Source organism: Mustela lutreola, chromosome 2 (assembly GCF_030435805.1).
Source record: "Mustela lutreola isolate mMusLut2 chromosome 2, mMusLut2.pri, whole genome shotgun sequence".
NCBI lineage: Eukaryota > Metazoa > Chordata > Mammalia > Carnivora > Mustelidae > Mustela > Mustela lutreola.
In genome coordinates this window covers 41,222,273-41,249,885 of record NC_081291.1, presented here as the reverse complement: position 1 = coordinate 41,249,885, position 27,613 = coordinate 41,222,273, and the positions used below count along the sequence as shown (strand labels likewise).

Here is a 27,613-nt window from a genome sequence, read left to right as displayed (position 1 = left end):
GAATCTGCTCTGGTCAAATAACACATCTTGAGTTACTGCAACCAACCAATGCCTTGTCTTACCGGCTTTATTTTATTATTATTTTTTTTTAATAAACATATGCCCATATCCATACTGAGCCATTCTGTTCATTTGCATCCAGTTTCCCGCTACAAACATGTTTAAGAAGTGGAGGAAGGCATATTTGTTCTGCTTTTTGGTTTGGTTTCAAGGGTTGGGTGAGGAGCTTGGCCTGGTGGCTGCGGTGGGTCCCAGAGTTCCAGGGTTCCAAACGGGTCTCACGATGGCAGGTAACCAAGTCTCCCCACTCTCAGAACTGGTAACTGTGAAGCCTGGATCTGTGGGTAAAGCAACAGAGAGAACATAATCACATTTCGCATGGTACTTTCTCTTCCTCGAAAGAACTAGCAACATGTTTGGTAAATGGCAAAAACAATAAATAAAATGAAACAAGTCTGATTAAAAACATGTTTGTAAACACTCCCTTCTTTTTCACTTAAGCAAGAGACTAGAGCTGGTTTCCTTTGACTTTACCCCAGAATAAGTGTGTTTGGAATAATGCAATAAATGGGAGAAAAAAGAGCAAGTGTCTCTTGCCTTAAAATATTAAATGATGTTCCCAAAATGAAAATACTGCTCTATTCACTGAATGTTATGGCAACAGGGTTATGTTTCACAAACTTCTTTAGAAAGCCTGTTGGCCAAATTCAGTATTGCCGTGTCCTTCCTTCTTTCCTTCCTTCCTTCAGTTCATTTCCTTCCTTCCTTTTCTTTTTTCCTGCTTTCTTTTCAACCCAGTTGTATTCAAGGCTTAGGAGTTGACAGTGGAGTCCACAAAATGCAAAACAAAGAACCAAGACCAAAATAAGTTGTATGTGTGCTTTATTTGAGAGTTTATTTTTGTCCCTTCTCTTTGGATTGCTCTGTGTGCTGTGCGGGAACCAGAGCTACCCTGAGACTGAAATTTGCTGAGAGAAGGAAATCTCCACTCCCAAACTCCTCCAAGACCCTCCAGGAAACCAATCTTCCCGGGGTTCGCATGGTCGTATGGCTACATGTCAAACTCAATCTGTTACAGGGCGTACAACCCCCCAAATCAGCATCTCAGGAAATGTAGCCTACATCCTGTGGCCATCTGGAGCCCGCTTCACCGAGACGTCTATTTTTCACCGGAGAAGTTGCAGAAAGGGTTAATCAATCACTGTGCCAGTTCAAACACCAAGCCTCCCTCCTACCTCCTGCTCGCAGCCGCTTTGCTCCCCAGCTCCAGAGCCGGCTGAACGAGGCCCCACATCAAAGCTGGAAACTCGAAGCAAATGTGCCAAAAGCCCAAATGGAAGTGGTGGAATTGGAGACGCCTTTATTAAGTGTCACTTCTTAATCCAGCCCCCAACCAGGCGGAGGCGACGACTGTCACACCCAAAGCAGGATTTAGACATGCCAGGTTGGGTGGAGAGTAGGGCTCCCCAGCGAGATTTCTAGTTCCCCCCTGAAAGTTGTTTCTTTGATAACTCACCTTGAGAATGTGGCCGGACCAAATGACAGCAGCGCCGCCTCGCCGGGGTTCCAGAACAAGCTATGCCCTGGTGCCCTCCCATGGACTCCCTCAGAAACGTGCAGGCAGTCAGTCTGCTCTTCCTTCTTGAACATTTCTTGGAATTGGACACAGATGACAATGCCTCCACTGTTGCGTAGGTCCTCGGAGAAACTGAGGCTGGTGTGGTTCTGTTACCTTTCTTGTCCTGGTTCTTTGTCCCTTAGTGAGAACATTGTCATTATCCCTTAGGGTCATGAATAGGCATGGTCACATCTTCCAGTTTCCCCATCTCTTGCAAATGGGGGCTTCCCAGTCAGATGGGCTTGAGTGAAAATCATAGCTGTGGCGCGGTGTGCCTGCAGGGCTCACGTTTCCTGGTCTCCACTCTACCCTCTGTAAAATGGGGACAAATCAGCATTCCTTGAGGAATCTGAGTTGCTGAGAAGAATTGTGAGAAAATGCGTGTGAAGGATCAGGACAGCGTTGGCTGTTAATAAACACTCCATGTAGCTGCTTCGTGACTGTTGTCGATCACATATTCATTTAACAAACACTCTCCAGATGCCCTCTCTGTGCTAGACTCTGGCTTAGGCAACTGGTGGCAGTGATGAACAAAATAGGCAAGATCTTGGTTTCCATGGAGTGTGTGATCTCATCAACAGAAAATTTAAAGCACACGAATGAGTAGACAAGAACATGTAGAGGCTACTGTGATAAAGTCCTGAGGCTGGCACGTGGAGACTAGGAGCTCTGGAAAGTTCCTCTGAAGATGAAAGGACTGAGTCCAAGATCTGAGTCTCAAGAGACACCAGGCATATGAGCATTCCAAGCAGAGGCCATGATTCAGGACAGAGCTTGGCATGTAATCTGTGGACAGAGAGAAGGCTGATGTTCTCAGAGCACAGGGAGAAGGACGTGGCAGTGGCCTTATTTCTGTACAAGTTTGAAGTGTTTACAGGACTTAAGGAATAATTTTGCACTTCACTCCCTACCCCACTTCCTTCTCAAGTCTGTCCGTCTGTCGCTCAGGACAAGGGCAGAGTTCCTGATCCATCCCTCTGCCGCCCAGAAGCCCCCTCTGGCATTCATAAAGGCACAGATTGTTTCCAAGAGAAATGCAGAACCTCAGAGCCAAGCAGCTTTGAAATCTCTGGAGGGAAGTTCACACACATGCCAAAGAAGGCAAAGTAGAAACATAACTTTTTTTGTTGTTGTTTCTCCTTTCCCAGAAGTAAAATGGACATTGTGACTGTTACAATACATGGTGACTGAAATCTCAGCTTCATTTTCTTTGGTTTTTCATGCCTGGTACAAAGGGCTAAACATCCGATTACTATCTGCGTGGCTTTTCTGTGAGGTTCTGTGTGTTCTGACAGAGAGAACACGTCATGAGGAATCGTGTCCCACGACTGGCTTTTCAGTTCTGCACCTTCATCGCTGTGTGACCCTAGTTAATTTACTGACCCTCTCTGAACAAAGCCTCTCTTTCTTCATCTGCAAACTAGAGATCTTAATATTTGTGCTGTAAGAATTCTATTAGGCTTAGTAGGCGGAGCACTTAACATGGTCCTGGCAGCAGGTAGAGACCCTCAGCGAGGAGGCATTTGAGCAGAACTAACAGTAATGTAAGTCCCTAGCTCAGGGCACAGCAAAGTGCTGCCCATGTGCCAAATCAGGACTATTGCAATTTTTATAAATAAAGTTTTATTGGAACACAGCCTCACCTCCTTGTGAACCCTTTGCCACTGCTTTCCTGCTACCTCAGCTGAGTTAAGTAGTTACAACAGAGGCCATAGAGGGCCCACAGAGCCCAACTTACTCTCTGGCCCTTCACAGAAAATGTTTGCCCATCTTTGCTCTTGACTCCAAATGTCAATGTCTTTTCTAGTGTTTCGAGATGCCTGAAACTTTGTTCCATGTCACAGAGTTGTCTTGGGTTCTCTGTCGTAACTTGCTCATGGCAGGCCGTTACTACAGTGATTCATTTGAATTAAATACACACACACACACACACACACACACACACACACACTCCTATTTACCAATCTTGGTGTTGCTCAGCCTTTTATTCTTCCCAGAGAGCCTTTCCTTCTGTTGCTTTTTTTTTTTTTTTTTTCAGACCCTTTTAGTCCCTTTATCTGTGCCGGGCGGACAGATGCTGTAGGTTTGCAGTCACCCACATCACCTTTACCCTTTGCCGGATCTCATGTTCCTGGGTTGAGCAGACCCTGCTGACCAGCTGGCGCCTGTGCCTTCTATCCAACCCTCTCTGCCCCTCCCCCGCAGGTGTCAAACTGTGGAAGTGGCTATTGAGACCTTCTAAATGTCCCCAAGCAAGAATTGCAAATAATAGACCAGCCAGTAGGGGTCAGATGGTGGGATGCTAAGCCAAGCAGCCTGGACTGGACTATCCTACAGTGTCTACCGTCCCTCACCCCCTCCTCCTCCTAATTCCATGTCCCGCCACTTTATTTTATTTTTTTTTTAAGATTTTATTTATTTATTTGACAGACAGAGATCACAAGTAGGTAGAGAGGCAGGCAGAGAGGGAGAGAGAGAGGAGGAAACAGGCTCCCTGCAGAGCAGAGAGCCCAATGTGGGGCTCGATCCCAGGACCCTGGGATCATGACCTGAGCAGAAGGCAGAGGCTTTAACCCACTGAGTCACCCAGGCACCCCCATGTCCCGCCACTTTAGCCTGGCTTCTTCCAGCCCAGACCCCCTGGCCTCCTTCCAGTTCCTCAGTCACCGGCAGTCACTTGCTCTAGCTGTTCCCTGTTGGATACCTTCCCTCAGACAGGGGACCTTCTTTCATGAACCTTCTCCTTGAGTCCTGCCCTGACCACCACACTGAATACTGCAACCAGCCAGCCCTAGGAACATTCCTGCTGGATCTCCCAGAGGGGCTTGAGTTCTCCCACAGCATTTCTGACCTTCTGCCGTACTCTACTGCGCACTTATTATGCTCATTGTCATCTCCCCCATCATAGTCCCCAAGAGCAGGGACCGTGATGTGCTTTGCTCCTTGCTCTATTTCAATCGAGCCCAGAACTTACGTATTTACTGATTTACCAAACACACTGCACTTATTCTGTGCCTGACACTGTTCTAACCTCTTTAAACATACCTACTTACTTAGTGGTAGGTACTCAATAAATCCGTCGCAGAATTGGGAGACTAGAGTGAGACAGCAAGTGTACAAGGGTTCTGGTGTCAGACAGAGTGATATCCCCACCGTGCCCCTGACACAGTCCTGCTGTGTAACCCTGGGCAAGTCACTTGAACTCTCTGAACATGAGTTCTTTTTCACTGAGAAAAGAGAAATGAGAATTCTCGTTCGAAGAGTTGATGGGAGGGTTAAAGAGGACGTGGTTGGAAAGGTCTGGGTATCATTTGCTGCACAGAGAATGAGCTAATGGTGGTAGCACTTTGGTAGTGATGGTGCCGTGTCACTAAGCAGTCTTGAAGTGCCAGGCAGGCCATGACTTCTTGTTCCTATCACCATCCCTCTTTCTGCAAAGAGCAGCAAGACTTATTAGGATCATCCATAAATGTCAGTTCTTCAAGCCAAATTAAGGAAGGAGAAAAATTTAAGAAAATTTTTAAATTAAATTAAATTTAATTTAAAATTTAAGAAAAATTTTCTTGGGTGACATTTCCTTGAAATTAATGGGAACTATTTCAAAAATTTCAGTTCTAGTAGCTTTCGTGTGTGTGTATGATATTGTGGTAAGAACACTTAACATGAGTTAACAAATTTTTAAGTGTGTAATACCATTATTAACTGTAGGCACAATGTTGTACAGCAGATCTCTAGAACTGGGTGACTTTGTATAACTATAGCTTTCTACCTATTGAAAAGTTCTACCCCATTTCCTCTTCCCCATGGCCCCTGGAGACCACCATTCTACTCTCTGCTTCTAAGAGTGTGATGATTTTAAATACATCGTATAAGTATTTGTATTTGAGATACTACATCTAAGAGTTACAGTGTTTATCTTTCTGTGACTGATTTTCCCACTTAGCACGAGGTCCTCCAGATTAGTCCCTGAAGCCTTGGGTGGCAGGATTTCCTTCTCTGTTAAGGATGAATAATATTCCACTGTATGTATGCTGCCTTTTTTCATACCCTCAAAGAAAACCCAAGAATGAGTAATTTAAATATAAAAAATGGATTTATTTAGCTATTCAACAACCATTTTGTGTATTTATTGATCACCCGATGTGAGCTAAAAGCCTTGTCCCAGAAATTGAGGACACATGGTAATTACTCTACTTTGGGTAACCACTATCCTACAAGTCACACTGGTATAGTGACGATGGATGGGCTAACCACATCATAAGTGTTCTGATGAGGAAATACAGACCCAACAGACATGCGCATCTCCTGTGGTTAGTGGCCACTGATCGTTATCTTTCAAGTCCCATATACTGTGCTGTACACTGGCGGGTGTTCATATTTACGGTGTACCTGTGATGTACTTTCTATCATTATTCACTTTTTGTAGGGAGCAAACGAAGTTTAAAGAGGTTAAACTGTCCGAGACCAGTTAATAAGAGACAGAGGCAGGAATTAAACTCCAAACTCAAGCTCTTTACCCAGGCATAGATCAGTGAGTGGCTGACACTAGCTCTTCCTACATATAGTTGATGGGCACTTTCTGAGTTCATTGCCTTTTTAGAATGTGTTTTCTCATCTGTACCACTGTAAGACCATTAGAAGAAGCAGAAAAGACAATAAACAGAAAGTCATGAGCTAAGACCTAGCCCATGGTATGCTATAAATGGTAGTTCTCATCCCTCTTTCTTCTTAAATAACTTTTTGATTGTAGAGTCCTAAGTGGATGTACAAACATATACACCAAATAATTACAATAATAACAGCTAATATCAGTGAAGTACTCCCTATGTGCAAGGCATGGTGTGAAATTCTTCTCATGGATGAACTTACTGTTAGCACAGTAACCTTTCGGGTAGTTGCTATTCTTATCTCTTTCTGCAAAGGAGACAGAGGCACAGAGATCCTAGAAAAATCTCCCAAGGTCACAGAGCTCTTACAGGGCAGACCAGGATTTAGTCCCTGGTGGTCTGGTTCCCGAGCCTGCTCTTAACCATTCTGTCATCTAAATATCATCCAGAAAAGGGTGGAAGATACCCTTAGAAGTGGCTACTGGTGGTAGTGGTACCACCATTTTTAAGATTCCAAAAACCTAGGTGATTTACTTGTTCTCAAAATAATGCAATAGTATTTATGCATTTATTTTCACACTGGGTAGCTTTTTCTGCATTATTAGCCTCATGTTGCTGATGGTCCCATACATTTCCCTTGTAACATCAGTCAATCTCACGATAAGGTCTGCATTATTTTTCTTAGAATGTACTCCTCTCACCCCCCTCCCCCCACCCCCCCCCACCATCAGCTAGCTCAGCATGGGGACACAACCAAGTACTGTAAATGGGCCCCCAGATCATTTCAGCAAGCTTGCAACACCTCCCAACAGTTGTAATAGAGCTCGTGATTTAATTTTGGAATGAAAGATTGGGAAGCTCTCTCCATACTGCTACTCCCCAAAGCCACTCAGATATTTCTATGTCATTAACTGAAAGTCATGTCCACTTTCTCAATGATTCTGTCCAACTCAATAAAGCACGTCACCCAAATTACAGAAAATACTTCCCATTCTCCCACAGGATTACCCCAAAAAGACTTAAAGACAAGGAAGGAGGAAGGGTAGTCATTCTTTTATGCTCCTTTTCAAAGTTGCAAATCTCAGTCAGGGCCCCCAAAACTTGAGTTACCTCATCTGGACGCCGCTTTGCAAATCAATTGGTCCTTTCTCGGGCAATGACATATTTGCTTACTTCTCCTAATGAGTGTGGTTTTGCAGACTGTAATTTCTCCACAGCTACATTGCCAGGGCAGGTTTCAACAGAAATATGCAAACAATAAAGCACGACAGGGCACGCAGAGTTGGGTCATAAAATGCACGTCCCCTGTGTGCTGTGAGGCAAGACGCCAGCGGCCTTGTGCCCTCAGCCACCTGTGTGCGATTCCAGCCGATCATCTGTGACTCACTGGAGGCTGATCAGACTGTTTCTGTCCCGAGGCCATTTTATTATAACGTTCGGTTGTGAATTTCATTAAGTTTTACAGTCCGACACGTGTGTGTTTATAACAAAAGCTATCTCCCCTTGTGGGATGACATTTGTTTTTATAAAACAAAAATTAAATCCAAATCTAAGCTTACGGAGGTTTAGAAAAATGTGTGTGAAAAACAATAGGAGATAAATTGTCAGCATTGACCAGCATGAAATGTAAATCAGTGTCCAGGGGGAGACTTCAAGAGCCGTTTCTGGCATCACTCATGATGCCATAGGAAATATAGACAAGGAAGTCATGGAGGCGTGCTCTATGGGCCATTGAGTAGCTGGATACTGAACCCAGCCAGGGCCAAGAAACACCCAAGGAGGAAAATACAGAATTTTGCCCAGGCAGCCAAAAAAACAGTATTTCTTTCTTCATTACAGAGGTGGGCAGATCTGAGTTGCCCTCTCCCTCTGTGCTAAGGGAGAGTCAGGGATCCCTGCCTTTGAGCTTCCCGCCTTTCTCAGGGTGATCCTGATTTAGGGGAGGCACAGGGACCCATCAGATACTGTGTTCCCCTCTCTGTCTCATGGTACAGAACAGTTAGGCCTCAAACCCTCTAAGAAACACATACAATGTCCATATCTTATATTTGGGTGAATTGTTGAGTTCAGGAGCTGGCAAATGTTCCTGGTCAGAAGCCAGTATACATAGAGTAAATATATTGAGCTTTCCTGGCCCTACAATCTCTCCCCTTAGTCCTCAACTCTGCTCTTATAGTCCAGAAGCGGGGTTAATACAAACATGGAGGAACATGATGAGGTTTTAAGAAGGACTTTTTCTTTAACTGAAATTTGTATCTTATTTATTTTCACACATTACAGAATATTATTTTCTTTTTTAAATGAAAGCATGGAAAAATTTGAAAACCATCCTTGGGTTACAGATTTGGTCTGTACAAAAATAGATTTGGCCTACGGGCCATGGTTCGCTGATCCCTGATCCCTGATCTATCAGAAACCCTGGGGTGGACGTGGGAGATTGCTACTGGGTAACCTGGTAAGCTTTGCTCCTTTGCTTCCGTAAGGCTACTTCTCCAGTGGGCTGGAACAGAAACATTCAAGAGGTCAAAAGCCAGTGGCAACTTTCTCATTGACATTCTGATATTTAATAGTATACTCAACCTGGGGCAGGTGGGTGGTGCAGTCAGGTAAGCGACTGACTCTTGATTTCAGCTTAGGTAGTGACCTCAGGGCCATGAGATTGAGTCCTGCATGGGGTTCTGCCCACAGTGTGGCATCAGCTCGAGATTCTTTTTCCCTCTTCCTCACTCATGCTCTCTCTTTCTAAAATAGATAAATAAATCTTTAAAACATAATATACCCAACCTAAATTATGATTTTTGTGGAGATCACTAAGTATATTTAGTTTTGACTTTTATAAAGGTAGTTAATAACTATTGTTACCTCACCTGATCTTTGGCAAGATCTATTTCTCCCTGCCTATGTGGTCCAAAGCCCCATTCCATAAACCTTAAGAAGAGATACAGTTGCTACACCTGAAATCAAGTTAGGGCAAATTCTCTTGTTCAGCCAGTAATCACTCCTCTCCCCACTCCAAGGGAGAGGTAGTCTCCCCCACCCCACCTCCTTCTTTTTTTTTTTTTTTAAGATTTTATTTATTTACTTGACAGAGATCACAAGTAGGCAGAGAGGCAGGCAGAGAGAGAGAGAGAGAGAGAGGAGGAAGCAGGCTCCCTGCGGAGCAGAGAGCCTGATTCAGGGCCCCATCCCAGGACCCTGAGATCATGACCTGAGCCTAAGGCAGAGGCTTAACCCACTGAGCCACCCAGCCCCCCCCCCCCTTCTTTGATGTTAGGTTCAACCAGATGACTTAATTTGACCAGTGGAGGAAGAAAGGTGGCAGTTCCGGGCATAGGCCATGCGAGGAATGGTGTGTTCCCATCAGCTCTTCAGGAGCTTCTGAGCTCCTATATGAGATGATTATGCCCGGAAGAGCGGCCGTCCCTTCCGCTTGACCCCAGCATGAGAGACCCCGGAGTCAGCCTCACTTTGACTGACAGCCTCGAGCAGGGCCACCCCAGCTGACCCACAGACTCACAGCCAGAAGCAGGGCTGTGCCTGCCAAGCCACAGTCCAGGGACCCAGAAAAGAATGCTTATGGTTGCATGTCCCTGAGATTCGGGGTGATTTGTTTTGCAGCATAATTAAGGCAATAGCTGACTAAAACACAAGCTAATGGCAGAGCTGAGACAAAACCCCAAATTTCCTAAACCCAACCTGCTTTACTTGCCATTTAACTAGAAGGAAAATAAATTCACAGAAGACAGCTCCTGGCTGTAGGATATCTTGTCGGTGTGGCCTCAACAGTCACCATTTCCAGAACAAGGTAGATTGGGTATTTGTGGGGTGAAATTATTGATGAACCCTATTCTGTGTCAAGCCCCTGAGCTCGCCTGGCATGTGTGCCTCTCCTCAACCACGTCCCGATGCCCATGCTCTTGGCTTCCTACGTGTCGCCCCTCCTCCTTTATATAATTGTTGTATTTCTTTTTTTCTTTCTTTCTCTCTCTGTTTTGACTGCCACACTGTGGCAGACTGTGAGAGAGAAACCTCTTTTTGTTTATCTTGAAAATGGATGTGAGAGAAAAAGATCATCTCTAAGTGGAAAGGCAGTGTTAGAAAGAGAGAAGGAACATACCCTTAAATTACTAAAGAATGATGCAAGTCACATCAGAGAGCACAAAAGAAGCCCTTGGGAAGACTAATGAAATTGGGGGTGTCTAGAAGTTTCCGTGCTCATATGCACATCTTCCAACTGTCCAGAACCAGCTCACTTCGTGTTCTTGAAAAGTTGTAAATTTGGTGCTAAGCTCGATTTAATGATTGGCCTAAATAGAGTCGATATTTGGCACAAAGGTTGTATACTTGAGAAGGACAATTCAGAAGAAGAGAAAATGGATTCAGTTGAACTGCCCTATTTTCCCCTGTTGTCATAATAATTTTCCCTGGGCACAGTGGTTTGAGAGGAGAACTTGCTGAGGAAACCATTTGGGTTTTTCCCTGTTGGTTCTGTAGCCATTAAAATCATTTTAAAAAACAATTTCAAAGGGGTGCCTGGGTGGCTCAGTGGGTTAAGAATCTGCCTTCAGTTCAGGTCATGATCCCAGGGTCCTGGGATCAAGTCCATTGTCAGGCTCCCCACTCAGCTGGTGGAATTTTGATCAGGATAGCATTGAAAGTATAGATTGCTCTAGGCAGTATAGACATTTTAACAATGTTTATTCTTCTGATCCATGAGCATGGAATGCTTTTCCATCTTTTTGTGTCTTCTTCAATTTCTTTCATGGGTGTTCTGTAGTTCCTTGAGTACAGATCCTTTACCTCTTTGGTTAGGTTTATTCCCAGGTATCTTATGGTTCTTGGTGCTTTGCAGATGACATGATACTTTATATGGAAACCCCAAAAGACTCCACACCCAAACTACTAGAACTTATACAGCAATTCAATAATGTGGCAGGATACAAAATCAATGTGGCAGGATCAAAAATTGAACAGAAATCGGTTGTTTTCTTATACTCTAACAATGGAAAAAATAGAAAGGGAAATTAGAGAATCAATTCCATTTACTATAGTATTAGTATATTCCCTTTAGATTGCTACCAGTTTCCTAGAAGCATCAATAAAGAGCCATAAATAGGGGTCCTTCTAGACCACTAATAAATGGAAAGATAAAAGCCAGAAAAGCATCTGTAAAGCAAAGTTATGCTTTGAGCATAGTGTAACTCAGCACTGTAAGAAAAGAGCAATCTTGAAAATTAATGGTCTCCTTCATCATAAGTAAAAATGGGTCAAGTCTGCTGACTTTCCTGTGGAAGTAAGAAATTATTCATGCAATGTGATCAATTGTTCTCAGTATGACAATAAGGACAGGTAATGTACTGGGTCAAATATTGGGACCTCAAATAAAAGAAAAATGGTGGTTTTTAAGCCTGGGGTTTTTTGTTTGTTGTTTGTTTGTTTTGCCTTTTTTTTTCACTTTTTCTTTATTTTTTTAAAAGATTTTATGTATTTATTTATTTGACAGACAGGGATCACAAGTAGGCAGAGAGGCAGGCAGAGAGAGAGGAGGAAGCAGGCTCTCCGAGGAGCAGAGAGCCCGACCCGGGGCTCGATCCCAGGACCCTGTGATCACAACCCGAGCTCAAGGCAGAGGCCTTAACCCACCAAGCCACCCAGGTGCACCTCACTTTTGCTTTAAAAAAATCACCAAAGTAAAGATGAGGCCAGCAACCTCATAGCCATTATTTACATCAAAATGAGATTAAAGCAAAATCATTGGTGTATTCTTGTTGGTTGTGCCTGACACCCAGGGGGTGCAAGTAAAGCCCCAGTCCTCCCAGCAGTCCCCTGACCATGCTGCACTTCCTGGTGTGACTTACACTGATGAGGGCAAAGGGAGGTTTACCTTTTCCTAATTCACACAGACGCCCTCTAACATCACTAAGTCAAGCATCTGCCGTAGGGGATGCCATTTTCCTATTCACACAAACGCTCTAATGTGGGCTAGTGGCCTCCCAAGCCAAAGCAAAGTAATTGCCAAATACTACATTTGAGCAACAAATAATACCTAGAATTCTCACCGGTATTGTTCATGAAAGTGAAGTGTTCATGAAATTGTGTTTTAATTCTGGGCCTTGTCCAACAATATCATGGAGTTCTGTTAACTGAGCAATAGCATTCTTGCTTTTCATCCACATTGTTTTGCTCTGTGGATGCCATACTTTGCTGGCTGAGAAAAGACTGGGCCCAGGATTAGTGACTAATGAAATGGTCCTTTGGAAGAACCTACCGAATATGACTAAGCCCATCTAGTTACACTGCTGGTTTGTTCACTAGGAATGGGCGTATCTCTTTTAAGCCCAACCCAGATGAGCTTTTAGTTGTGGGCTGTTAAAGGAATCCCAAATACTGTTAAAGTGGGATTTCTTATATGTTCTTGAAGATTCATTCAGGTTTACTCAGCCTCCTCCTTACCATATCCATAGTCTGGTAGTTTTCTATTTAAATTTTCTCATTGGAATAACCTAACTCAATGGAATATTTCAAATGCAATACAATTAAATGTGATATAACATTTCTTAAGGGCAATTTTATTTAAAATAAGGCCTGGAAATACTAGATCCTTTTGAACCAGCAGTTCTTGGCAACCTCTTGGCCATGTCTCCTTTCATAATACTCATCTTCATTCAGTCCTTTGTTCTAGAATTTTCCTTCCTGTCTCCAAGTCTCTACACCTACTATTCTTTCTCCCTGAGATCTTCTTCTTTCCTGTCTTCCCCTAATTATTTCCTGTTCATCCTTCACATCCCAGCTCCAGTATGACTTCCTTGCATGACTTCCCTAAATTATTCTTTCCACATTTGATTCATAGCCTGTGTCTTCCATAAGGAGGTCAACAAATCTGTATCTCCAGAACCTCAACCAGGGCCCATCACTGAGGAAACGTTCACCAATTGTTAGAATCTAAGTGTTTTGTGTCTACCCCACAAATCACATGTTGGAACTCTACCCCTCAATGTGATATTATGGGGAGGTGAGTCCTTTGGGAGTTAATTAAGTCTGATGAGGTCTTTAGGGCCTTCCTTACAGAAAGAGGGAAAGAGACAAGAGCTGGCTTGCTCTCTCTCTCTCTCTTTCTGTCATGTGAGGACACAGAGAGAGGTCAGCTGTCTGCAAGTCTGGAAGGAAACTTTCACCGGGAACTGAAGCTGCCACTACCTTTCTTTGGAACTTGCCAGTCTCCAAAACTGGGAAATAAATATCTGCATTTTAAGTCCCCCAGCCTGGTACTTTGCTACAGTAGCCCAAGCAGATTCAGACAGCAACTATTCATTGACGGACAGATGAATGAAATGTGAGAGGAAGAAGCAGAGAAGGGAAAATTTATCTGAAGGATAAATTAAATATAAATAAACAGATACCTGTTTAGGATTTAGCCATCAGGATAAGATGAGACCAGTAACGGTGAGAGCAGCAGGCAGGAAACCAGTACTTCTCACATGAGTATTCTACATGCCTCCACCAGAAACACTCTGCTGTTAGAGGGATGGCCTCAGCATATTGTTAGACACATGAAAAAGGTTGGAAGGCAGTATTTACTGCATGGATCGCACTTTCTTTTAAGAAAAGTATAATAGAACAACACAAATGTGCACAATAATCTAGAACAAGGACCAGAAGCCATCAACACATTAAGAATAGCTGTCTCGGGATGGTATAAATCTGGGCGATTCCTTTCTTTTCTTTTGCTCACCCATATTTTCTCGTTTCTCCACAATTAGCATGTGCCACTTATGGGCACCATATGTCGCTTTCCTCCCACACAGGCTCCATTTTCCCCTCACGTCTACTTTGAGGCAGCCTCAGTAAGTAGCTTTTTGTGTTCTCCAAAAAAGAATCTGCTTAAACTGTGAGCACTGGGGAACAATGTAAATTCTGTGGAAGTTTTTCAGTGAGGCAAAGAGGATGCTTCTACCTCAGAGCCCACAGTGATGATCTCAAAAAAAAGGTCCCCACAAGACCGTCTCTCCTATCCAGGCTCTTTTCTAAGTACCCAGTGGGTTTCCCTCTTTCTCATCCCACCCCCACCCCGTGGCTTCTCAATCTCTCTTGGCCCCTTGCCTCGACTCCAACTTCTGATTCTTATAAATGTAAAGTCACTTCCTTCTTCTGCGTGAACACTTGTCCCGGCCCCACACTTGCTCCAACCCCATAGCCGGTTGAATGTAACTTCTCAGCAAAGGCCACATTTCCTCAGTTAAAAAAAAAATCCTCAACCAGCTGCTGAGAAGACACAATTTCATCCATGTTGTTATGCATAAACAATAAAATTTAAACCATAATTATATAAAGATGAAAAGGTTTGTGTGTGATTTATCATTTTCCCACAGAGTCTCTATCACTTCCTAGTGAAGACCATTGCTGGCCTTTAAAGCAGAAAGATTTCAATGAAGAACAGAAGTATAGACCACAGCCTGATCCAAGATTTTGCTGATCTTTCAGGAACATGATCCACTACACATTGGTCTAGTTATCAAGTTTCCCATCATCCTCTAGACATTGGTTTTCAGATTCTCCAAGCTGGTAGAACTTTCGAAAATCTTCTTGGTGGAATTATAGGGCATCTTAAAGGGCTTGGCACAAATACAAAAAATAAATCTACAGAACTCCATTTTCTTTCAGAAGCCCCCACTGTTGCCTTTTGAGCCTTAAGAAATTCACAGGACCCCGTAAAAAGCCACAGTTCTTAGTAATTGAGCAGAAATAGAAAGGGGCTGAGAATGGCCAAGTTCTAAAGCATTTTCCAATCATTCTAATGCTAATTCACCCAGTTTCCATCCAGAGCTCCCATATATAGCTGAAGTCAGAATTCCTTTCCTTGTTGTAAATAATCAGATGTAACCTTTGTCAGTTTTCAGTAAAAGCAGCTTTCTCTTAACTATAACACGCCAGGTCCCGTGCTAAAGCTTACCATGCATCCTTCCATCCAATTCTCCCAGTAATCCTTTCCACATTGTACAGATGCCATTCCTGTCACTATTTTATTGGATAACTAGGGGTTAAATGACCTATATAAATTCCCATAGACAGTGGAGGTTGTGTTTGAAGCAGTGGCTGACATCAAATCCACGACTCCTAACTCTTTGAAACATTCCTGCTTCCCCTATAAATTTAAATCTTCTCTGCCTTCCTTGTAGCATATAGCTAGAGAGAATTACATGTTGTCCTTAGAACAGATGCACTAATATTATATTTGCAAAAAAAGGTTTTCTGTTGCTCTGGCCCACTTATTTTTTTAAGTGACCCCTATTAGATAGCAGTTAAACATCTGTGTTTCCAGATGGTTGGGAAGAACATCATGTGTGTTTCAGCCCCTATCACTGGAACTCCTAGAAACCAAGGAGAGTAAATTCAAGGACTGTTATTATGGAATATATTAATATATCATTCCAAAGTCTTGGTCTTCTGAAATTAAAATTGCCATATCCTGTATCTTTTAGAATGTGTGTATATCTACACAAGAGCCTAAAATGGTAATTTTCCCAAAAGATTGTTAAAAGGTATACACTAGTGCTCTATCCTTTCTTAACTCTGTAAGATCAAAAATCTTTAAAATTATTTGTCCTTTAGAATCCGCTGTTAAAACATATAAAAGAACATACAATTTGTTCTACAAGATAGAATTTTATGAATACAAAACTTCTTACCTTTTCATATAAACATATAGGTATTTTCTTCCAGGTCAGACTCAATTAACCCTCATGATGTCTTCATACAAGAACTATTTGTGATTCAGCAAAAGACAAAACAAAAGTTTTGATGAAAGTGGTAATACTTTGGGGTTTCATTTTGCAAGTACAAACTCAAGGATAAAATTTAAAGGGTATCCTAGTTACTATCCAAAATCTTGACTCCCACTATGAAATATTATTGTCTCACACAGAAATAAAGTACGGAGGGGGGGAATTTTTTATCTTCACAGTCCTTCTAATTTTTCTTATATGTGTGCTTATGGCATCAAAAATTAGATATCCAGAGGTACTTTTTTAGCCCTGCCATCCATCCAATTTGAGTTCCAATTTTGGTTCCACTGGACACTAGCTGTGTGACCTTGTGCAAGTTCTATAACCTCAGCTGCTATGCTTATAAAATAAGGATTATAGAGTTAAAGCATGGATGAAATGGGATAACATTTTCAAAGTTCTAATGTCCAGCAGACTGCCCAGCACACAGTAGGTGTATAATGCATAGTCACTCTAATGATCATGATCATTTCCAAACTTCCTCTAGCCACTTCTCAATATCCGATTGCCCTCTATGAATACAAATCCACTAGTCCTACCCTCATCCTACCGCTCTGGGATACACAAAGTTCTGGTCATTAACAGTCACAATCCTCAACGTGGTATTGCTTAATGAGCCCTTTGGGTCTTCCTTGGCACTCTAAATTTTCTACTACCCACCTAACTCTTGGGATGAAAATACTATCTCAGGAAGATCTTTCACATCATGCAAATTTCTGAGATACTACCTAATACTAAGTCTTTAGTTTATATTACCTAACTCTCATGAGGCAAGGATTGTTGAGAAAGAACACCACAATACAGATAAGTTTTGATGAGAGAAAAGAACAGGGAAAAGAACTTAGCAAAGTTGACGTCAAGGGAACACATGTCAGAGGGATCAGCACGCCTACCATTTTATATGTAACAGAAGAGGTTCCTTGTTTCCTGCCTCACCAGTTCAGTGGCTGGGTGTGAGCCCCCTTCTGTTCACAGTCTAGCTTCCCTTCCAATGCTCAGTCACCAGGACCAAGTCCACATTCATTTTCCCCAACACATACATATCAGACCTCATGAACAATTGTATATTATAGTCTCTAGCCCCTGAGAGTAGTACTTTCTGAAATGGTTCACGTGCATGAAAACTGCTTGCAGACCTTATTAAAATGCACATTCGGACTCGGGAGGTCTAGGGTGGGGCCTGAGGTCCTGCATTTCTAACCACCTCCCAGGTGATGCTGATGCAATAATGAGAAAAAGAACTCTGAGCTTCCAGATCACTTTCCTGGTGACCTCATGAGTTCTGACCACAAGCCGGTGCAAAGGGAAGGCATGTATTTCATCTCTATTTTGCAGGTGAGGAGGATAAGGTGCATGGCACTTAGATGCCCTCTGAAAGTCAGGTGGGCAGACACTCAGTCTGAAGCCAGCATTCTTCCAGCGGCACGGTGAGGCCCTCACTTTGATTCTCAAGGCCTTAAGTGTCATTACTGACTTGAGATCAACTCACAAATACATCTTAGAGGAAAGAGAGTGAATGGTGTAGCTAGCTGACTTCTCTCTCTCGTGTTCCTAGATCTGTTATCTATTCCATCTTGCCCGCCTGTTGTCACACTCTGCCTCTTCTCTGTTCATAATCTTCACTTTGTGAAAGCATATGGCACAGATGGGCCACTTCACAAACAAATACTTACTGATCTTTTATCTGGGCAAGGCACTGAGTGATGATCTAGGGATAACAGGATAAGATGTGTCCCTGCCCTCAAAGAGCTTTCATGATATCAAAGACCGACGTCTATGCCAATAGCTAAAGTAAAAGGCAAGCCATGGCAGCACGAGACATGATGTGACAAAAGGAATAAGGGAAGTGAAATGAAAGCACCAAGAAGAGAGCCATTCGTTTCTGGAGCAGATCAGGGAAGATACTTCTGGAGACTGTATTTGTGGGTTGACCTTTAAACTAAAGCAGGATTTCGACATGTGGGAAAAACTGTGGAGGAGGAGGAGGAGAAAGAAAAGACAGATTGCAGGCATGAGTAAAGGCTCACTGGAAGATTTTCTCGTTTGAAATGGTTAGTCTCCTTTGCTTCCACTTGTCCATCAGGCTTGTCCATCTATAACAAAGTCCACAGGAAACACAATACCTTTCCTCTAAGGTACTGGCGGCAGAGTGTAGTCTGGTATCACTCCCCCTCGAAATGGAACCCGTCCAGATTCCCACATCTCATTCTCCCTGAGTCCAATCCACCTCAGGAGAAGTATTACTTTTCAAGAAGGGACTTAGAGGCTCAGATAACAAATCTCTCATTGGTGAGTCATGTTCTTCTTGGCAATCCAGCAGCCCATGGATATTTCCTTTCCAGCCTCTTTCTTTTCCAATCATCCCTAATGGAAACATTGCCTCATGCCTGCCTTTGCCAAATCCTCTGGCTCACCTGATGCCCAACTTCCGGGATTTCTTGCTTGAATTCAATTTCTATCTCCCATAAACAAATTATCCAGGCTATCTTCCTTGAGCTATTTGGGTACTAAGCATAGAAGATGGTACTAAGTTATTGGAAGACAATCTTTACTTTGAACTTTTTTGGGCAATCCCGTTTAGGAACTAACAATAAAGAAGGTGAGGCAGGCAAAGCACTAGGCAAACAGTATATGGTCAATACATATTAATAGTTGTTGATATTACTGGTTTCCATTTACCAACATTGTTTTGATGAGATCCAACCAAGTCGTTTTTCATTTTGCTTAATAAGTGTTCCTTTTTGTGAATTCTCTCCTAATATCTTCTTTCAGGAATGTGGAACATTCTAAACAATCTCTGTTATTTCAAAAAGTTGCCTGAATCAACCCCATGTGAAGAAGAAATCCTCAATAAACAATAGGTGTGTCTGCTTTGAAAGAAAAGGTTCTAGCCTTGGAAATATTGCCCCAACATCCTTCACCACAACCATTGTTAAAATATCAAATTACTCCTGACTAGCAACTCTTTAAAATATTCTTATATTTTATATAAGGGGTACCTGGGTGGCTCAGTGGGTTAAGCCTCTGCCTTCAACTCAGGTCATGATCTCAGGATCCTGGGATCGAGCCCCACATTGGCCTCTCTGCTCTGCTCCCCGCCACCCCCCCCAGCCACTCTGTGCCTGCCTCTCTGCCTACTTCTGGTCTCTCTCTCTGTCAGATGCATAAATAAAATATAAATAAATAAATAAATAAATAATAAATAAATAAATAAATAAAATGTTCCTATGTTATCTTCAGCAAAGTCTCTCCTTGCCAACATTTTATAAGCTCTTTAAATGAGGGAGAAATCATAGCTACCATCCCTATAATGAAGTCTTCCTTCCTCTACAGAAAGCATCTGCCATTTTATCAGAAGTCACTTCCCATCCTTGGAACTCACATCTCAGAATGACGTATAATGTACATGTGTTTAGTAGAGAGAAGGTCAGTCTGAAACAAGGAAATGTGTATTTTAGGAAGAGTAAGTATAATCCTATTACTTTGAAATAAAAGTAGCAAAAAATTAATTAAACTACCAATGTGTTGACAAGTCAACATTTCTAATTAGTATGCTAATTTATAAATTGAGGTCTCTAAAGTGCCCATATTTGAGGTAATTTTGTAGTTGAAAAAGTTTTTCTAGTTTTTGACTACCATATTCTTTTTTTTTTTTTTAATGTTTATACATGTATTTGAGAGAGAGAGAATGTAAGTAGGAAGGGTAGAGAGAGAGAGAGGTAGAGAGAATTCCAAGCAGATTCCATGCAAAGCACAAAGCCTGGCACAGGGCTCAATCCCATGATCCTGAGACCAGGGCCTGAGCAGAAACCAAGAATCCAACGACGATTAACTGCACCACCCAGGCACCCCATGACCACCATATTCTTTTACTGAAAACCTCACAGTTGTTCAGATCAAACAGAATCTTAAATTAGAAGCTATGAAAATAAATATCTTTCTTTCTTATTGGAATTATGTTAATTATGAATAAGTATGAAAATAAATACATTTTTAAGAAAGCAATCTTCACTTCTTCTCTTTAAGGAAATGCTCCATGAGCATATTAGTATACCTCCTTTTTAGTTTATATATATTTTTGCATAATTGAGTTCATATTTATAATTATTATCATTATAGTATTTTCCACTTAATTAAATTTCTTGGAAAAACTTCATTTCACTAACTATATAGTATTTTTAAATGCTTATGTCTAAACATTTGTACATTCTCTTATTAGTTTATATATGTATTATTTCTAGTTTTGTATTGTAGATAATTCTATAATAAACACTTTGTATATAAATTGTTATCTGTACTCTTATATACTGAAGAGAGATTCTTAGAAGTGAACTTATCCAATCAAAAGTACATTTTTTTTAACTTGTCATTTTGTCCTAGTTTTAAATTTACAGGTTAGACGGAGGGGAGTACAAAATAATCCCTTACATGCCTTTACTTAGATTTCCCACATTTTGACATTTCACCACATTTGCTTTACGAATCTCTCTCCCCACCTCCTCTCCCTGTCCCCCTCTCCATTTCCCTAACCCTCTCTTTCTCTCTTTTCCTTTCCCTTCTGCCTTCCCCTCTTCCCTCCAAGCTTTCTTCTCTCCCATTTAAGAGTAACTGACAGACATGATACATGTTAACACCTAAATGCTTCTGTGTTTATTTCCTAAAATTACAGATATTCTCCTATAGAAGCACATATAAAAATCTGATAGAAAATTAACATTGATGGTATATATGGTCTAATTTAAAGAATTTATGCAGATTTCTCCAATTGTCCTACTAATGGTCTTTATAGCAAATAAAATCCTGGATCATACATTTTCTTCAGTTGTCATAAGCCTCTGGCTTTCTGTAATGTAAAACAATGCCTAGGGTTGCCTGGATGGCTCAGTCAGTTAAGCGTGGGACTTTAGTCTGGCTGAGGTTGCAGGCTCAGGTCCTGATCTTAAGTCCTGAGATGGAGCCCTGCATAAGGCTCTGTGTTCTGCAGGGAGTCTGCTGGAGAGTCTCTCCCTCTACCCCTCTCCCACTTGCTTCCACGTGTGCATGGGCTCTCTCTTTCTCAAATAAATAAAACCTTTAGAACAATTCCTCAACTGTCCTTTGTCTTTCACAATATTGATATCTTTAAAGAATAAAGGCCCATGCGTTGTAAAATGTCCTTCACTCCAGATTGCTCAAATATTTCCTACAAGTGGTTTTAGGTTATGCATTTGCCACAAGAATACTGTAGCTGGGGTGCTCAGAGCATCACATCATAAGGCTCCTCATGTAGGTTTGTCTCATTACTCAGGATGTCAACTTTGACCCTTTGGTTAAAGTGGTGTCTGCTACGTTTCTCGTTTGTGAAGATACATTTTTTTCTCCTTTGTAATTAATACATATTTTACAAAACTAGGGAAATATCTATTACTCCTCAAACTTTGACCCATTGGTTTTAGCATATGTTGACTATTTTAGGTTGAATTCATTGTTACTGAGATAGTTGCCATATGGTGGTTTTCTGATGCCATCCTTCTTTCTGCATTTCTCAGTTATAGTCTCCTAGAAGGAGAACCCTTCCTTCTCCTTAACTAATTATAGCTATATGGACTCATGGTTTCCTATTTTATTTAATGGGTCATAGTCTATTATTATCTCTACTTTGATACTCCAAGTGTTCCAGATTTACTTAGTGGAAGTTCCTTTATGTTGATAGCCGTGTCCTTTTGGCATACTCCCATAAATCTTTGAACATTTCTTACTTTCAGACATAGCATGAAGTTCCAAGTCTATATTGTTTTTTATTCATTTTTGTTGTTGCCTCTCCCCTAGAATCAGCTATTTCTCCAAGGGCTCTTAGTTCCTTTCAGGGGAAAATGGCATTTGAGACCAAAATAGGAATGCATGTGGCCACCAAAGTGTTACTCATTCTAGACTCTTTCAACCTACAGAGCTGGAAAATACAAATTTGTATTCTCTCATGAGTATGTGTATATAGGTACTTGTATCCCTCTAGGACTGTATCCATAGCTATATATGTTAAAAAAATAATGAGTATTATATGACCTACTATTGAAATGACTGTCAATTCCAATTTAACAGAAGAAGATTTATTCTAATTTTTGCCCTTTTTGTATTTGTAACTCTCTTCTCTAAAATCTCAACTATTGCTCCTACTATCTTCTATCTGTTTACTCATCTGTTCAATCCTAGTTTACACAGAAAGTAGTTTCAAAATTGCTACCCCATAACTCTGTGGAAAAAAAAGAAAATCTATTAAGGGCAGGCAGATACTTATTAATCAACCTGAGGATCACTAGTTCAAATAAAATGTTCAAAAAAATGCAAACTTTCACAAATCTCAATATATATCATCAAATCATTTCTACAGTTACCAGCAGTGATTAAGAGTAAATGACTGAAAGTGGCTTACCGTTGGGTAATGTATATGTATAATGAATGTAGTCATTCACACCCACATAAAAACCAAAACAAATGTACTGAGTCAGTTAAAAAAATGTTACTATCATCAATTGTATTTCTTTTCCTCTTGCAAGTTATTATTGGAGGAAAAATGATTTTGAAACCCCAAATGTTTTCTGAGAATTGGCTCTGGAGTTAATACCACAAGGGACTTTACCAAATACTGAGGAGACCAAACAGTGGGCAGTGCCTCTGGGAGGGGGAGGTGAAGAAGCAAGTTGGGGCGAAGCTGAGTATGGATAAGAGTCTTGTGCACACATACACAATTACCAAAGGAACCATCTTTGCTCCTTCCCCCTACCACCAAGCTCCAGGCTATGTGTTTTGGCATTTATATATCCCTTGCCCTGAAAATTCACTTTAATTGGAAACTACTGAATTCAAATGTTGGGCTAGAAGCCAGGCCAACTGCGCTGTGATTTGCCACTTACTCCAATGCCCCTTCAGGAAAGCCATTCAATAATTCAGAGAAAACCAATGCTATTCAAAGGTCCTATGGCTCTTACAAGCTTAGTAATAAATATTACGTGAAATCACAGGTATATGAGAATCAGATCCAGAATTCAAGTAGAGGATTCATATATGCTTGGATAATCCCCTGGGTTTCTTCAAAAGGACTACCAAGATCCATAAATTAAATGAGATGTACTCAATTCTCCTTAATTTACTTATATTTACATAGACTGCTCATGATAAAGCTTCCTGGCTTCCTGGCCATTCCCAAACCAAGACTATACTCTACACATTTTCAAGTGTGAATTCTATAGTAAACCACATCTCAAAAACAAAACAACTAGTTCCTAAAACCCTTCCAATGATAAAAACATTAGAACTGACCTTTATAACATGGGTATGATATGCCAAGCACGAGGAGGCAGAGCCTCTTATTATTTCCACTTAACACATCAGGAAACTGTGGCTCAAAGAGGAAAAAATACCCAAGAACATGCAGGTAATAAGTGGACAAACCAGAACTGAAACCCACCTCTTTTCCTTCCCAAACTCCAGGATTTTAACCCACACACCATGACTCCAGTGAAAACATACAAGGTGAGTCCTGCTGTTGTCATGGCAAATCACCATAGTGCCCCCTCAGAACAAGGCTTTGCAATGGCAATGATTCAATCACTCAAGTAGGTATTTTGGTTGACATAATGAATAATTATCTTGGCTGATGGTTTGGGGCTTTTTGAGAGTTCATTTATGTCTTCACAAAATTAACCACTTACCTGACCAGACTAACTGATTCAACCAATAAGTTCAGCATCATGAAAACATACTCCCTGAACTGAGATTCACAATATGAAGTTATAGGATATGTTGAACTGCCAAAAAGTACAATAAAATAAAATAAGATGGAGTTTGGGGCTATGGATTTATATTGAAGACAGTGATAATCATTATACTGGTCTAGAACAGTGCTTCTCTCACATTAATGTTCATACATATTACCTAGGGATGCGGCTGGCATACAGATTCTGACTTGGTAGACCTGGGTGGGGCACGACATTCTTTGTCTCTAACCTACCTCCAGGTAATACCAATGCTGCTGATCCATGGACCACACTCTGAACAGCAAAGGTCTAGTGTTGCTCCCCAAACCACCCCACCATGAAGATTATCTGAAGCCCCTTTGAATGGCTTCCTGGCCATTCCCAAACCAAGACTATACTCTACACATTGTAGAGGATCTACCCCAACCTGCTGACTCAAAATCCTTAAGAGTCCAAGAAAGCTAAATGTCTGTTGGGCATACAAAATGACTTGCATCCTCAGAAATCTGGTCTGGATGACTCTAAAAACCAACTGTGGGACTCTCCTATACTAGAATATGCAGGAACAATGATTCATTTTAAAACCTAGGTCTTTCAGTATGTTGCATCAACTGATCTATGCTATTTATGCTTAGTGATTTATGAAGCTCTCATTGTTTAATGAGCTATATGTATATTAGGCAGTCTTAGTAACATGAGCCCTGTCTGTCTCAAAGACCCAGCTATAAAACTTCACTAGGAAATGGATTAAGGCTGACAGATACTATACATATGCATACTTGAGGTTGGTATGTATGTATGGTTAGGGTTGTATGTGTACAAGAATGTTGGTTATTCGGTGGTTAAAACTAGAGGGGGAGACAGAAAAGAGCAAGCACAAAAGTTATAAGACTTTACAGCATATACATTTACAAAACCAGTAAATATTAGTAAGATTTGACTCTTTGAAACAAAACAGTTTTAATACAGTTAGCCAATCCTGTCAGAGTTGTGCCAGATTCCCCTTGTTTCAATAATATATTTAAGTGTCCATCTTATAATTAACAAACTGACATGTAAATGTACACAAACACATATGATGGTGGCAAGGAATGTTTTCTAGAAACTGGAGAGCGTGTTTAAGTTGTTGTTCAGGGCTCCCTTACTTAGCTCTGGACCAATTTCCCAACCCCAAGGAACCCCATCCTTATAAAATAGAATTGTTGAAATTAACAAAATTATCTGTATTCGATTACTTAAGTTCTACATATACTATTATTAACTATATTCTTCAGCCTTCTGAGACAAGGGAAAAAATACTTTCTGGTATGTAAGTTCAAAGAAATGGACCTCTTACCAGACGTGAGCAGTTGTCTTGGGAATGCAGATTTATGAAAATTGATAGCCTGTCTTTGTCTGGCAAAACAAAGTGCCTTTCTTTCCTACTTTGTTTTCTCTCTGTGTAACAGAGACCAGTTTTTTTCCTTTTTTATTTTCTGAGGGGGGGGGCGGTTGGTGGGATGTGAATTTTTAAATTAAACATACCTCTCAAAACTCCTTTGAGCCCAGAAGAAAAAGATGTTGATCTTCAAGTTCAAGCTGAAATGAAGACTGAAAGCAAATAAGTTGGGGTAGAAGGAGACAGATGTTCAGATTCTATGTTTAAATTGATGATGAGTAAACAGGTTATTATAAACAAAGCCAGACAGCTGGATATGGTTAGAGAGTGTTTATAAAAAAAATAAGTCAAATAAATAAAATATAACTTCTCTTTTTAAAAATAAGAACATAGGAAAATGCTGAAAAAAATAATACTGTTCTATTTTGGTATCAGGGAGGTAGTATCCAGGATTTTATATTTTTTCATTTCCATAAATTGTGTTTATAGTGTGTTGCACTTACCTAGGCTTACTTAGCATATGCTAAAAATAATGAGAACTTTTCATCTCCTGGGACATGTCACATGTTCCCCCAATTACCCTGCTTTCAGTTTCAGGGCAGTGAGCAGGACCACTAAAAAGGTAAACAAGCAGCTGAGATAACACTACAAATTTAAAACGTCACTTGAACATACCCATTCAATAAGGAGACAAAGGAGCCACGATGGCCTTTTTTCCCTGCCTTAAAAATCTGGAAAGCAACTGGGTTTTCTATCACACTTTTGGGGATTTGAACAGCATCCAGACATCTGTAAGATGTGTATTTTTAATCACATCTGACTTTCACTCCCAAGCCTTGTGTACCAAAACTTGAAACCGCCATGTGGCCTACAAGTCTGTAAAGAAACCCCCGCCCCCAAACATGTGAAGTTTCCAAAAGCATTTGTTCCCAATTTCCACAGTTTGGGTTAGAGTACTTCCATAGGGCTCCCTGACTCTTGGAAAACTGGAAACCTGGCTTGATTTGGCTATGTTTCTGTTAGCTACACCTTCCCAAGAGGCTTGCTGTAACTCTCTTTCTCATCTGAGTAATTTTTTTTTTCCAGGTGCCTGGAATGAGAGAATAATTTTACAACTAAATAAGGAAAACATTTATTGAGCATTTATTAGGTATCAAAGTCAGGAAAGCTTGGTGGATAATATTGTGTCTGCTGTCACAGCTTATTGTCTCTAGCTGAGAAGGAAGACACAGGCAGGTGAAATGGTCAATAACAATCAAAGATGAAAATGACTATCTGGAAAAAAACACAAGACAAAAGCTATGTTGACTACTATCGCCAAAGGATGGAGTATAAAAACGGCAGAGAGAGCATTACGAAAGAGATGCCAAATGAGCAAAGGATTTTAAGAGGTTGACCAGATGTACCAATTTGGCTGTATTGTGGTATCCTATCGACTTCTTTCATTTATGAAAGTGTCCCAGTTTGCATGAGAAATTACACGGCCACACCCTGTTTATAGAAGAGATACAAGGAAGAGAGAGTAGGGAGGATATTCCAGAAGGAAGTAAATGAAGATTATGAGCAAGATCAAAGAGAAAAGAACATATTAGTCATGTGCCAAAGCTCAATGAGTAAAGCAGTATGTGTGGCAGAAAAGCACAATTACTACCAATCCACTACTTTGTAAAGTTATACAAAAGAACATTCTGGTACACAATAGAATAAACAGAAAATAGAAATAGGAAAAAAAAAAGATTCATAACTGCCTATGATTTCTCCCACCCAGTGTTCACCATGAATGTTTGGTTGGGTATGATCTGAGAGATTTCTTTTTCTATGCAGATGTCATCCAAAATATGGCACCATATCAACCATATTTATCTTAAATATGCCTTACTCAACTTCTGTATTATGAATATCTGCCTATGTCAATAGATTTATTTCATCTTTGATAATTGTTTCATAAAATTCCATTATACAGATAAATTGTGATATCTTAGACAAGTTCCTAGGTAGGATATTTGGGACCTTCAGACTATAATTTTTTGCTAGTTGAAAACAGCATTGCAGTGAATATTTTTATAGAAAATCTGTGTGTAGTTACCTGATTACTCTCATATAATACATAATTAGACACAATTTCTAAGTAGATTTTTCCCCCCGAATCTTTAAATTCACGATGGAGAAGCTGAATCAACCAGGCCATTCATCTGTCATCATTTTGTCCCCAAATGACCAGAAACAATAATTTTTCCCACTCTCTGACTTTTCTCCATTCTTATTACAGCCATCTTAGTGTGCCTGAGGTATTGTGATAACCTCTTCATTTATCTTATTTCCTCCACTCTAGCTCTGACCAAAATAGTCTCCACAATGCAGAAAAACAAGTTGTTTGAAAACATTGCCCAGATTATGCCATTCCTCTGCCTAAAACCTCTTAGTTTGTTCCAGTGAAACTCACAAGCTAAGCTCTCTAGCATGATGCTACATGACCCAACCTATTCCAGTCTCCT

General features: G+C 40.9%; 2 long non-coding RNA genes across 3 annotated transcripts; one reads left to right on the top strand and one right to left on the bottom strand.

Moving 5' to 3' along the window:
• Nucleotides 1-78: 78 nt before the first annotated feature.
• Nucleotides 79-17,230, bottom strand: LOC131825791 (uncharacterized). Of its 2 annotated transcripts, none has more exons than XR_009351310.1 (3): nucleotides 17,144-17,230; nucleotides 15,912-15,985; nucleotides 79-338 (listed from the first exon to the last, which is right to left on the bottom strand). It is a non-coding gene; the product is annotated as an uncharacterized LOC131825791 (long non-coding RNA). The 2 variants fall into 2 exon arrangements; XR_009351309.1 differs by having other exon boundaries at nucleotides 16,901-17,203.
• Nucleotides 17,231-17,282: 52 nt separating this feature from the next.
• LOC131825790 (uncharacterized) lies at nucleotides 17,283-19,505 on the top strand. Its single transcript, XR_009351308.1, has 3 exons — nucleotides 17,283-17,342; nucleotides 18,780-18,868; nucleotides 19,341-19,505. It is a non-coding gene; the product is annotated as an uncharacterized LOC131825790 (long non-coding RNA).
• The last annotated feature ends 8,108 nt before the right edge of the window (nucleotides 19,506-27,613 follow it).